The sequence below is a fragment of the Chinchilla lanigera genome, unplaced genomic scaffold (genome assembly GCF_000276665.1).
Source record: "Chinchilla lanigera isolate Chin_1 unplaced genomic scaffold, ChiLan1.0 scaffold00006, whole genome shotgun sequence".
Classification (NCBI taxonomy): Eukaryota; Metazoa; Chordata; class Mammalia; order Rodentia; family Chinchillidae; genus Chinchilla; species Chinchilla lanigera.
The window spans coordinates 35,817,674-35,827,944 of record NW_004955407.1 but is presented as its reverse complement, the minus strand read 5'-3'; the positions used below and the strand labels follow the sequence as shown (position 1 = coordinate 35,827,944).

Genomic DNA, 10,271 nt, shown 5'->3' with positions numbered 1-10,271 from the left:
GCCTCCGCGGCGCTGCCTCCGGGAACTCTCCCGCGAGAGGGCCGCGCGCGCCCGGGCTCCAGGAAGTCGGGGTGAGTACGCCGAGCGCGCGTGGGGACCCGATCCGGAGAGAGAAGCACTCAGGGACCCGGTGCTCGGGTGGGCGGCGGGGTGGGGCGGAGGAGGAAGGCGGAAGGGGTGCCAAGGCCTCTGTGGATCTCGGGGAGGTCACTGGCGGGCGCGGCCAGAGGAGGCGGCGCGACTCGCCAGCCAAGCGCCCTGCTGGAACGACCGAGTCCTCCGAGCCCGCGCTGGGCCCACACCCGCTCCACCTCGCGGTGCGTCGGCAGAAAGGGGTGGCCAGGGGACGCCCTATCCGCGTACCCCCTGCTCAAGGAAATGGCACGAGAGGCCCGGAAATGACCTTTCTGTTCTTCCCTTCTAGAAACACCGGGGCGAAGGGCTTGGCTTGGGGGCGCGCGGGCGGGAGGAAGGGCCGGGGAGCCGGGCGCAGCTCGAGGCCTCTGGGCGGGAGCGGAGCCCCCTGCCCGCGCGCTGGTATCCGAGAGCCCTCGAAGCCACGCAGCCGCAATTTTGGGGAATGGCCCATGGGGTGGGCGCTCCAAGGGGCGGTCGCTGAGTCAGGGTCCCCGGGGGCCGTTGGGGGGGCTGGGGGGTGGGAACCAGGTGGAGAAAGGCGCACGCAGTGGAGACTCGGTCGCCGGCGGGCTCGGCGCAGTCCCTCAGTCAGTCTTCTCGTCGCTCTTGCCCTGTCCCTCCCGCTCCTGCAGCCCGGGACAGGTTTGGACCCAGCGTCCCCTGCACACCGTGCATCCGCACTCACAGAAGCCCCACCCCTCCCAGGAGTCCGAGCCCTGGACGCGGTGCCCCCGCAGCTTCCGGGGGGGGGCAAGCGCGGGGGACGCAGGGCAGTTCCTTTGGGGCGTGAGGGTCCTATGGGATCTGCTGGCCTTGTGCCCCAGGGGTAGAGCTGCAGGGCAAGGGGCTGCGGGACACCCGCGGAGGTCGGCACGGGCGGGAGGACACGGGGACCCGGGCGGCCACGCGCAGGTATTTTCCTTCGCCGTACCGCCGCTTTGGCCGCTGGGCCCGGAACAGCCTGCTGCTCACCTGCAGCCTGTCTCACCTGGCCGGGTACCTGCTCCCTTCTCCCGCCCTCCGAAGGCCGAGCTTCCAATCCCCTTGCCTGCAGCAGGCCTCCTGACCTTTTCTGCAAGGTCCGCAGTTCCAGGGCGTTGAAGGCGACGCGGCTTCTCTCCGCGGGCTCGGCAGTGCGCGCACACCTACGGGCTCGGCCTCCTCCTGCCAAGTCCCCAGCGTGACCGACGCTAGCGGGGAGAGTGCTTGGAAACCTCGATGCCACGCGAACTGCGCGCAGAGGAACCGCACATCCAGGCTCCCGGGTTTTCAGAAGTGGGCGCAGCGCCCAAACCCTGCAGCCCGTCCCGCGTCGCGTCCAGAATCCTGCACCGCGGTGCCGGGGCCGGCGCTGAGCGGGGTTCCGAGCGAGGAGTGGGGCCTGCGGGCCGCCCCCGCCACGGCTTCCGCAGGCCTCGCGCCCCGCGTGCGCCCCAGCACCTCCCTGGCTTCGGGAGGATTTAACGCGAGTCCCACCCCTACGGTTTCCCGGCCTCAATTATGGACTCCGGAGAATTCCTCCCCAGCTTGAAAGGGATTACCCAGAACGCAGAAACATGCCTAAGTGGAAGTGGGAGAGAATGGAAACTTTTCTTAAACGAAACTTGCCAGATTTGATATGAAAGCGCGCCTAAGCTCTGACTACCCGGCTTTCACGGCGGCAGCCGCTGCCCCGGCGCCTGCCACACAAGTGTGCACGCGTGCTTGGAGAGGTAGCAACGCCGAGGGTTTGGAGGCGCTGAGATGAGGGGTGTGGGGCGCTGCCAGGGCAGGGCCCAGCAGGCAGGGTATTAACCCCTTCCCCAAACAGACTTCGGCCCACGCACAAGACTATGGCCTGGTTTCCCAAGGGCACCACCCAAAGTGCCCCAAGCGCCACAGGTTTCCCAGTGGGAAGGATGTTGACACCTACGTGAATAGGGGAAGGAAATCTCATCTCTGGTTGAGGCCACCCCTGGGCTTTTACTCGCTGAGCCAGAGCCTGGGGCCAGGAGATCAGGACACCGCCGGCATGGGTGGGCGATAGGAAGTTAGAAGCCCTGTTCAAACTGGAAAAGCGCAGCAGGAGCATTAACTGGAGTGAGCAGCAACGTGGGCAGTGACCGCGGGTTGGGACACCTGCAGCATGTCCCTAGTGCCTGGCTGGTGAAAAGAGACTCTCGGTGCATGTTTTGTCCTAAGCTAAGCACCAGTCCCTGGCTCCAGGGCCCGGACACAGCCGAGGACCTGTGCACCCAAGGTCCGAGGAGAAGCCCTAGGAGGGCAGGTGGCAAGGGGGACCCTGCGCATTGCAGGGAGCCCACAGTTCCATCGCGCCCCCGCATGGTACCTGGTGCCTTAGAAATTTTCCATCAGGAAACTGATCTGGAGGAAACTTCAGCCTCAAGAGGAAAGGGGTGGGTGCGGACTGCCCCACATCTGCTTGGATTTTCCACTTCAGATGCTCCGCAACTGTGCTTCCCCCGGCCGCACCCGTCCTCCCGAGGCCCGTCCCCAGCGGAAGGATCCTCGGGTGCTTGAAATCAAGGGGGACTCGGAGGTGTCCCCGCTCCCACGGGGTCCAGAGGGTTGCTGCAGTGGCTGAAGGACAGCGCAGACCTGGTCACCCAGGAGGTGGAGGAGGGGAGAACCCTCCCATTCCTGGCCCGGGATCTGGAATCTCTGCGGGGCAGCTTCGGAGAACGCCAGCTGCCTGAGCAAGCAGAGGCAACGAAATCCCGGACTCCGGAGACCCAAACCTGTTTGATTCATAAGCCCTTGTCTACACAGGCAACTAGTATGATGTGGTTTCTTCAGAGATCCCCCACCCGCTTAGACCCAGTATCACAGATACCAATGTTTGGTGGCTGGGAATCTTTGCTGTTCTAGCTATGGAAAGAATACCAAAACAAAACAAAAACAAGGGCTGGGGATTTAGCTCAGTGGCAAAGCGCCTGCCTGGCAAGCGCAAGGTCGTGAGTTCGGTTCCTGGTACCGGAGAAAAACCAAAACCAAAAAAAAAAAAAGAAAAAAAAACAAAAACAAAAAACACCCAGAATACTTCAGTTTTTCACTCCTTTTTGTGTGTAAGCCGCTGAGATGGCCTCAGCTTTCCCTAGGGTCATTGCTATTCCCAGAAAGGACCGGAGGACAATTCCAATACCACTGTCCCACCCCCCGTTTGGTTTTGTGACGTCCTTCCCTGGAAGCTGTTTGGAGAAAGTTTGTATTTTTAAATTGGTGGGATGTCCGATTATCTGATAACATCGCAGAAACCCAGGCAGACATGCCTTCCAGGGTCCAGGCACCGATCCCTGCAGAGCGCAGGACAGAGCCAAAGGCAGCCACTGTCCCTCCAGTGGAAGGGGAGACAGTCTCGCAGAACCGGGGATTCCCCACCCTCCTGGGGCACTCCTGGGTTGCTAGCTGACTCTGCTCTCTGGGATTCTGGAAGGGTGCAGGCAGGCCTTCTCCTTGGACTTGGTTGTCCTGGGATGGAAATCCAGGGGACCACAGATGCGCCTAACGACTGCAGTAGTTGCTACGGACTTCTCCTCTCTCAAAGCAGTGCATTTAGGGGGACAGAAAGAGTGTGTCACTGGTAATTAATTGCAGCGATTAGCAAACTTCCTGAGAAAGGACCAGGGGGAACCATAGAAGCTGCGCTGAGCTCCCTTTTGGCAGCTACAGGATTCTTCCAATTTTACGCTGAGAGAAGGGGTGAGCCCTTTCCTCTGCATTTTCTTTCCCATCTCCTAAGTCTCCAAACTTGCGCCCCTGTTTCTGACATGGGATTTCCGGGATTTGGGGAGGCTGTTGGGGACCACCAGGGCGTGCGGGGAGCTCGGAGAGGGCTCTGGCTGCTCAGGGCCCCCCGTACGCCACTTTCTCCCCGAGGACTCCGGGCCTGGTGGCCGGAAACCTCCTCTCAAAACCCCAAATGGGAAACTGCAGTCCATCGGCTTCCCGGCCACCCTCTCCTCTAGAAGCGATCCTCACGGCTTCCAGGGAACCTGGGGCTGGAAGAGGCAACGTCTGGTGGTACCAAAATTCCTCAGTGGTTACATCAATCAGTGCCGCCCGAGTGAAAACGGATTAGCTCGTTAATGACGTCGCCGGAGCCCTTCAGAAAACGCCAACCCCCCAAATCCTCTGTAAGAACCGGAACAAAACCCATCCACCTGAGATGAATATTTCTGGGCTTCAAAGACAACGCGACCACGACGAGCTTAACTTTCCCCAGAGCATATGATGGTATCAGCCGGGCCTTAATATTGGGCTGACCCGAGTACCGGACTGGCACGGTTCTGTGGAGCCACAAATTCGTTTCGTTTCACCTAGGGGATCTATTTGCAAAGCAAAAATGACCCCCTGTTGTACACAAATCCGTAGGAAGAGGCTCGTTTTGTTCGAGGGTTAAGTGGAGACCGCCATCGAGGGGCCGGCGCGGGCTGGGTTGGCACCCTCGGCCCGGCCTGGGCGTGCGCACCTCCTCGCTTCGCGCGGATTTATATTTTTAATTTTTCCCCTTTCTTTTCAAGGCCAGCGTGAAAAGTGGGCATCCCGTGGGGTGTGCTCCTAGCGGGGAACACACTTGCTCTTCCCTTCAGGGGAAGAAGGGTGGAGCCGAGGCGAAGGCAGGCGGGTGCGCAGGAGCCGGACTTGGGATCCTAGGGGCGGCGGGGCCACGTGGGCGCCCCGAGGCCGCACCCGGCTGGTTCTGGCCCGGAGGCTGCACGCGGGCTTCGGGAGCTGAGGGCCACATTTTGGCTGGAGGCCTGGGGGCTGGCTGGGGAGAAGGGTCGGGTTCCCATCCCCAGAGGTCTCCGGATTGGCGCGGAAGGAGCTGGGGGTGCCGGGTGGGAGCTCAGGAGCGATTATTTGGGGGCAACTCGGGCGTCACAATCCGGCCTTTGAGGCCCGCCGCAGTCTTGGGATCCCCAACAGCGTTAGAAACGCAATCGGGGCAGGCTGATGGCCAAGGGGGCTCGGGGGTGCGCCCGCGCGGGGTGGGGCGCGGGACTCGGGGCGCCCTGGGCAGCGGGGGCGGGGTCTGGCTGCGAGTGTCCGCGGGGCGCGCGTGAGGACCCGCGGGTCCCGGATCGCGCGTGCAGCCTCGCGTGCCTCCTGCCTGTCGCTTCGCCCAGCTCGGACCTTCCTCTCCAGATTCCGTCCGAGCGGGATGGAGGGGGCTGAGACCTGCGGCGGCTGGTGCGAAGCCGAGGCCAGTGCCGTCCCGAAGCGTCCGCCTCCCATTTGTCAGAATCTCGCTTGAGGCTCGGCCTGTCGGGGAGCCCGGGATGTCCCCTCCCGAGGAAGAAGAGCCACGGCGCCAGACACCTCAGTGCCCGGGTGAACGCCGGCGCCCAGCGAAGCGCCTGTTCTCATAAAACCAAAGGCTTTTTAAAACAGCACTTCTCCTGAAGTCCAGAATATTTTCCCTGGTTAGCTGATAAACTACAAGGTGATTCCACCCCGTGTGTTTTAGAAACCCGTGTGCTGTTGCCCACTACGTGTTCATGGAGCAGTGCTGCTCCGTGGGCGGGCACCTCGATCCCTGCTTGGATTTATTCAGAAGTTAAGTTTCTCATTAAGCTCCCCCCGGGCCGCTATGCCCCGCTCAGGGCCTGACAAATGGGTAGAACCCTCCGAAATTAAATAAAAGAGTCAAACTAGGTGAAACTATAAAATAAAATAAAATAAATTTATAAAATAAATTTCACTATATAAAATATAGTGAAATTATATTTTTGGCTTTGACTCCAAAAGCCTCTTCATTTTCTCGAAGGTGGAAAGAAAATAATCTTGGTTATTGCACCAGTACGGTTTACACTCCGCGGGTGTGGACCAAGAAGTCGTTTAAGTAACCACAGAGCTGTCTCTGCTTCTCTCCGGAGGCGGTGGAGATAGGTGGCGTGAGCCCTGGGGCGCCTTCCTCAGCCCACAGAGATTTTCGGCTTCAAGGGCTCCTTCTCTGCCTGTCTCTCGCTCTTTGGAGGAGAAGAGGTGAGGGATGGAATTGAACCCTGAATGCTACTCTGCTCCCACAGTCTGAGCCAGTTACCCCACGTGAGAACCCGTAATAAAGGTTTCACTCTTACGTTTAATTTCGGAGAGTTCTACCCCTTTGTCAGGCCCTGAGCTGGGCACAGCGGCTCCGGGGGAGCTTAATGAGAAATCTAACTTTTGTTGTTTTTTGTTTTTTTGTTTTTTGGTTTTTCTCCGGTACCGGGAACCGAACTCACGACCTTGCACTTGCCAGGCAGGCCCTTTGCCGCTGAGCTAAATCCCCAGCCCCAAACTTTTGAATAAATCCAAACAGGAAGGAAGTTGCCTGCCCGTGGGACAGCACTGTTCATTGAACAGGTAGTGGGAAACAGCAGATGGGCTTTTACCTTGCTTTCTAACTCTCAGCAGTGTCTGGACCAATAGCGAGAGTCACCTTTTAAATAATTTAAACAAGGTTGTGAGTACTGGAAAAGCCATGTGCATGTGAATTGGCTTTAATTGTTCTGTAGTTGGGCTGGGGATCAATGCTTTTGTTACCTACACAAAAATAATTTATGAAATGTTTATTGAAGTCTACTTAAGGTAATTAACCAGAAAATACCTCCCCGTTCGAGCAATAGAAGGCTGCTCCATTGACAACTAATCGACTTATTTGTATTTCTGTTTAGCCTGATCCTGACATGGTTTTTGGAGATGCTATCACCTGAATGGAGGAATGTGGGTCCTAGGTAAGATATGCCTGCCGAAAGGGCTGGGCTTCCAGGGCTAAGCCCACCCATCTAGTCCTTCCAAGTGTCTATATATGTATCTCTCCATCCATCCATCCATCCATCCGTCCATCCATATTGTACGGCAGGGCAGTGAACCCAGGGCTTCCTACACATGGACAAGCGCTCTACCATTGATGTACACCCTTAGCCCCAGAGTACCTTGTTGGGACCAGGCTCGATTGTTTGAGATCTAACTGCTGAAAGCAAAGCCCGTAAGTGAAAACTGATACTCATGATCTTGCGTAAATATTTTACTTTATTTCTTTTGGGGGGTGGTACTAATGATAGAACTCAGGGCTTTTACAGTGAGTTACATCCAGAAACTTTTATAAGTTTTTTTTTGTTGTTGTTGTTTTCTTTTTTTGACACAGGGTCTTAGTAAATTGCAAAGTTGCCCGGGCTGGATTCAGATGTGATCCTCCTGCCTCAGCCTCCCATGAATACTGGGATTATAGGTTTGTGCCATCAAGGACAGCCATTTTGCTTTCCAAGTGGCCTGGATTGAGCTATAGAGCAAGAACCTACCCTGCTGTGGCCATAGAGATTGTTTAAGACCTGAAAACCCTCAGCTGAGGGTTAGAAAAGCAATAATTTTTTTTGAAACAGGGTCTCTCTATGTAGTTCAGGCTAGCTTTGAACTCACTATGTTGCTCAAACTGGCTTTGAACTCGCGGCAGTCCTCCTGCCTCAGCCTCCCGAGTGCTTGGATTACAGGTGTGTACCACCATGCCTAGCTAAAAAAGCAATAATTAAAACCCAAAAATTCCTAGCTACAGGAAAAGAACAAAGGCTCCACGGGAAATGAGAAAATGTATAATTGTACAAAAATCCTTTGAACAATTATTTGACAGTGCACGTATTTTTCTAGTTACTTTTGTTGATCTGAGTTGCTCAGCCACCCTTTGCATGTGTGAATCCTGAGACTCAGTCTCAGCAAAGATGACTAATAGATCTTTGAGGAATCCATGCTTTAAAGCTGGTTTTCTGTGTGGGTCACAGGAGCTGCTCCACCGTACATACTTTATTTGATGGCTGTCAAGGGAACCTCGGGTAACATTTCTCAGGAGTGTCTCTGAAATCATTATTCATAATTAAAAAATGATTTGTAGAAATCACCAGAAAAAATATGGCATGTTATACTCAAGCATGTCCTAAAGCCATATGGAATAAATAAAACCATGGTCCTATTGGGTAACACTGCCTCCCAGCCTTCCTCTGACTGTGCCAGGAGGATCTGATACAGATGCACAGATTTCAGAGCCAAGAGATACTTGCGTTTTCTCCAGATATTTTTTATATTGATATGCAAGTTACAGTGTCGCTCTTTAAAAGGCCCCGGAGTAGTACAGTCCAAGAGGTGGGTAAGGCTACACAAAAAGGAAGATCTTCTATCATCTTAGGACTTTTAAAGGGGAATAAAGACTGTGGAAGGCATGATTAAAAAGACAGAATGAACTCTCTGGAACACAGACCTGCCTGTCAGAGGCCAGCTGAGTGACAGATTTTTGTACCTTCCTGGTGAAATTGCCAGGACCGGCCATCCTGCTACCAGCCTTGCTCTGCAGGGAAAGGCAGTGTGTGGGGTTTGCAAGACACTGGCAATACCAAGCCCTTCAGCGGGTGGTTATGTGAGCATGAACCCTCTCCTGGCAGAAAAGCGGGGCAGGGCTCACAAAGGCTGTTCAGTGGCCGGCAGTGGTGAGTGCATTGGGTTGACGGTCTAACTTGCTTCAGGTGGCTAATATGTACGTAGAGAATCAATATTTAGTAAAGCAATTAAGTTGTCCAAACTGAAACAGTTTTTAGTGCTTGCTAGAAAAAAAAAAAGGCTTTCATTTATCTGCCTAACAGAATGTACAACCTCTGGCTCATGCGTGGTCCCTCAGATGTATGACCTGAGACTTGCCAGACCCCTGGAGGCCACTTCACGGTCACCTGCTCGTAGGCTGGTGTGGTGACTCTCCTGCCATGTGAAGGCGGCAAAAGCAGATTAAAGGCTGCCTGTTGCAGGCACGTTGCTCATTTTTATGTGCAGTCCACGACTGGGCTTGGAAGCAGCTTGCACTTCCTGCAGAAGGAGGAATGCCGTTCTGTGGGTTGAAGAGCCCTCACACGCTCCTGCACACACTGCCACTCGTTCCAAAGACGCCCATCAGGTGGCCCCGGTGGACCTGACCCCTTGCCAGGCATTCACACGGTAAGCGTGAGTTCCTGCCATGGAGGACATCTTCAGTGCTGACGATGACCTTGACTGAAAATCTGGCCTGCTTATGCGTAAGGGGCTCACAGCCTTTGAACTAGTTTTTCTGTTCCTGGTTAGGTGTGCGATGGAAATCATGCCTCATACCAAAAGAAGCCTTTTGCATGAGTATTTGTATTTGGTTAAAGGTGCAAGATTTGGTGTCAGATCTGGTTTGATGTGTCCGAAATCCTTAGTTTTGTTATCCATACTGTGGAGATAATAGGAATCTCATAAGGCAGTTGTGAACTTTAATTTAAAACTTTAAGTAAATAAATATTAATATAAATAATATAAAAGCATCTAGCACACTGCCTGTAAGAAAGAAGTATTCAATAAATGATAACTATTATTACCGGCATTACCATCACGGTGTCATTTATAATATTAAATTTAGGATCTTAATATTTATAACATTAAGCTTTGAATATGAACCATCCTAAATGGGTGAAAGGGGATGATTAATTAGATATTGATTATATATATTCAGTGAAAAATTATGCATCTATTAAAAAGGTCTTAAAAGCTCTAATAATGTGGTATGGTAAATACTTTCTTGTATAAAATTATATTTCCCAGACTCCCTTGCAGCTAGCGTTCTTAATATGAATTAAGTGTGGCCAGTTGAACACACTTACTGAGCTGGAAACCACATACCTGCTGGCTTTGTGTTTTCTGCTGGTAGAGAGAATTAGTGGATAGTTGTGTGTGTGTGTGTGTTTGTGTGTGTGTCTGTAGCAGTGTGAGCAGAAGTCCCAGTGGCATTGCTGTGAGGTCATCAGCCCTAGTGTGCTTCTTTGCTCCTGGATCACAGCTAAGGGAATGCTGCTGGATTTGATGGTCACAGTGGCAGCTTCCCGGTCCTGTTATTATTGGCGTGGCAGTGCCAGCGCTTGCTCTGCTGGCTGGCTCCTGTTACCCGCTTGCTGGGCCAGCTTGGGTGATGCTGTTCCCCGGTCCTTCTGACAAGCCTGTAAGCACTGAGGTCCCTCTGTTCAATTGCCTTCTGCTTCAGATAGCTCAGGAAATTTCTGTCCCTAGCCACTAAATTATTTTACATGTAAGGGGGAAATTATACCAGCCCTAAAAAACTGTTGTCTTATGTAATCATCAGTAAGTAGAACAACAAAACTGTA

At 54.0% G+C, this 10,271-nt stretch overlaps 1 long non-coding RNA gene across 4 annotated transcripts; it reads left to right on the top strand.

The window, feature by feature from the left end:
- LOC102011840 lies at positions 1–9,659 on the top strand. Of its 4 annotated transcripts, XR_259614.2 has the most exons (5): positions 1–71; positions 5,284–5,581; positions 6,795–6,854; positions 6,983–7,108; positions 8,748–9,659. It is a non-coding gene; the product is annotated as an uncharacterized LOC102011840 (long non-coding RNA). The 4 variants fall into 4 exon arrangements; XR_001231235.1 differs by lacking the exon at positions 5,284–5,581; XR_001231237.1 differs by lacking the exons at positions 5,284–5,581; positions 8,748–9,659 and adding an exon at positions 7,268–7,521.
- The last annotated feature ends 612 nt before the right edge of the window (positions 9,660–10,271 follow it).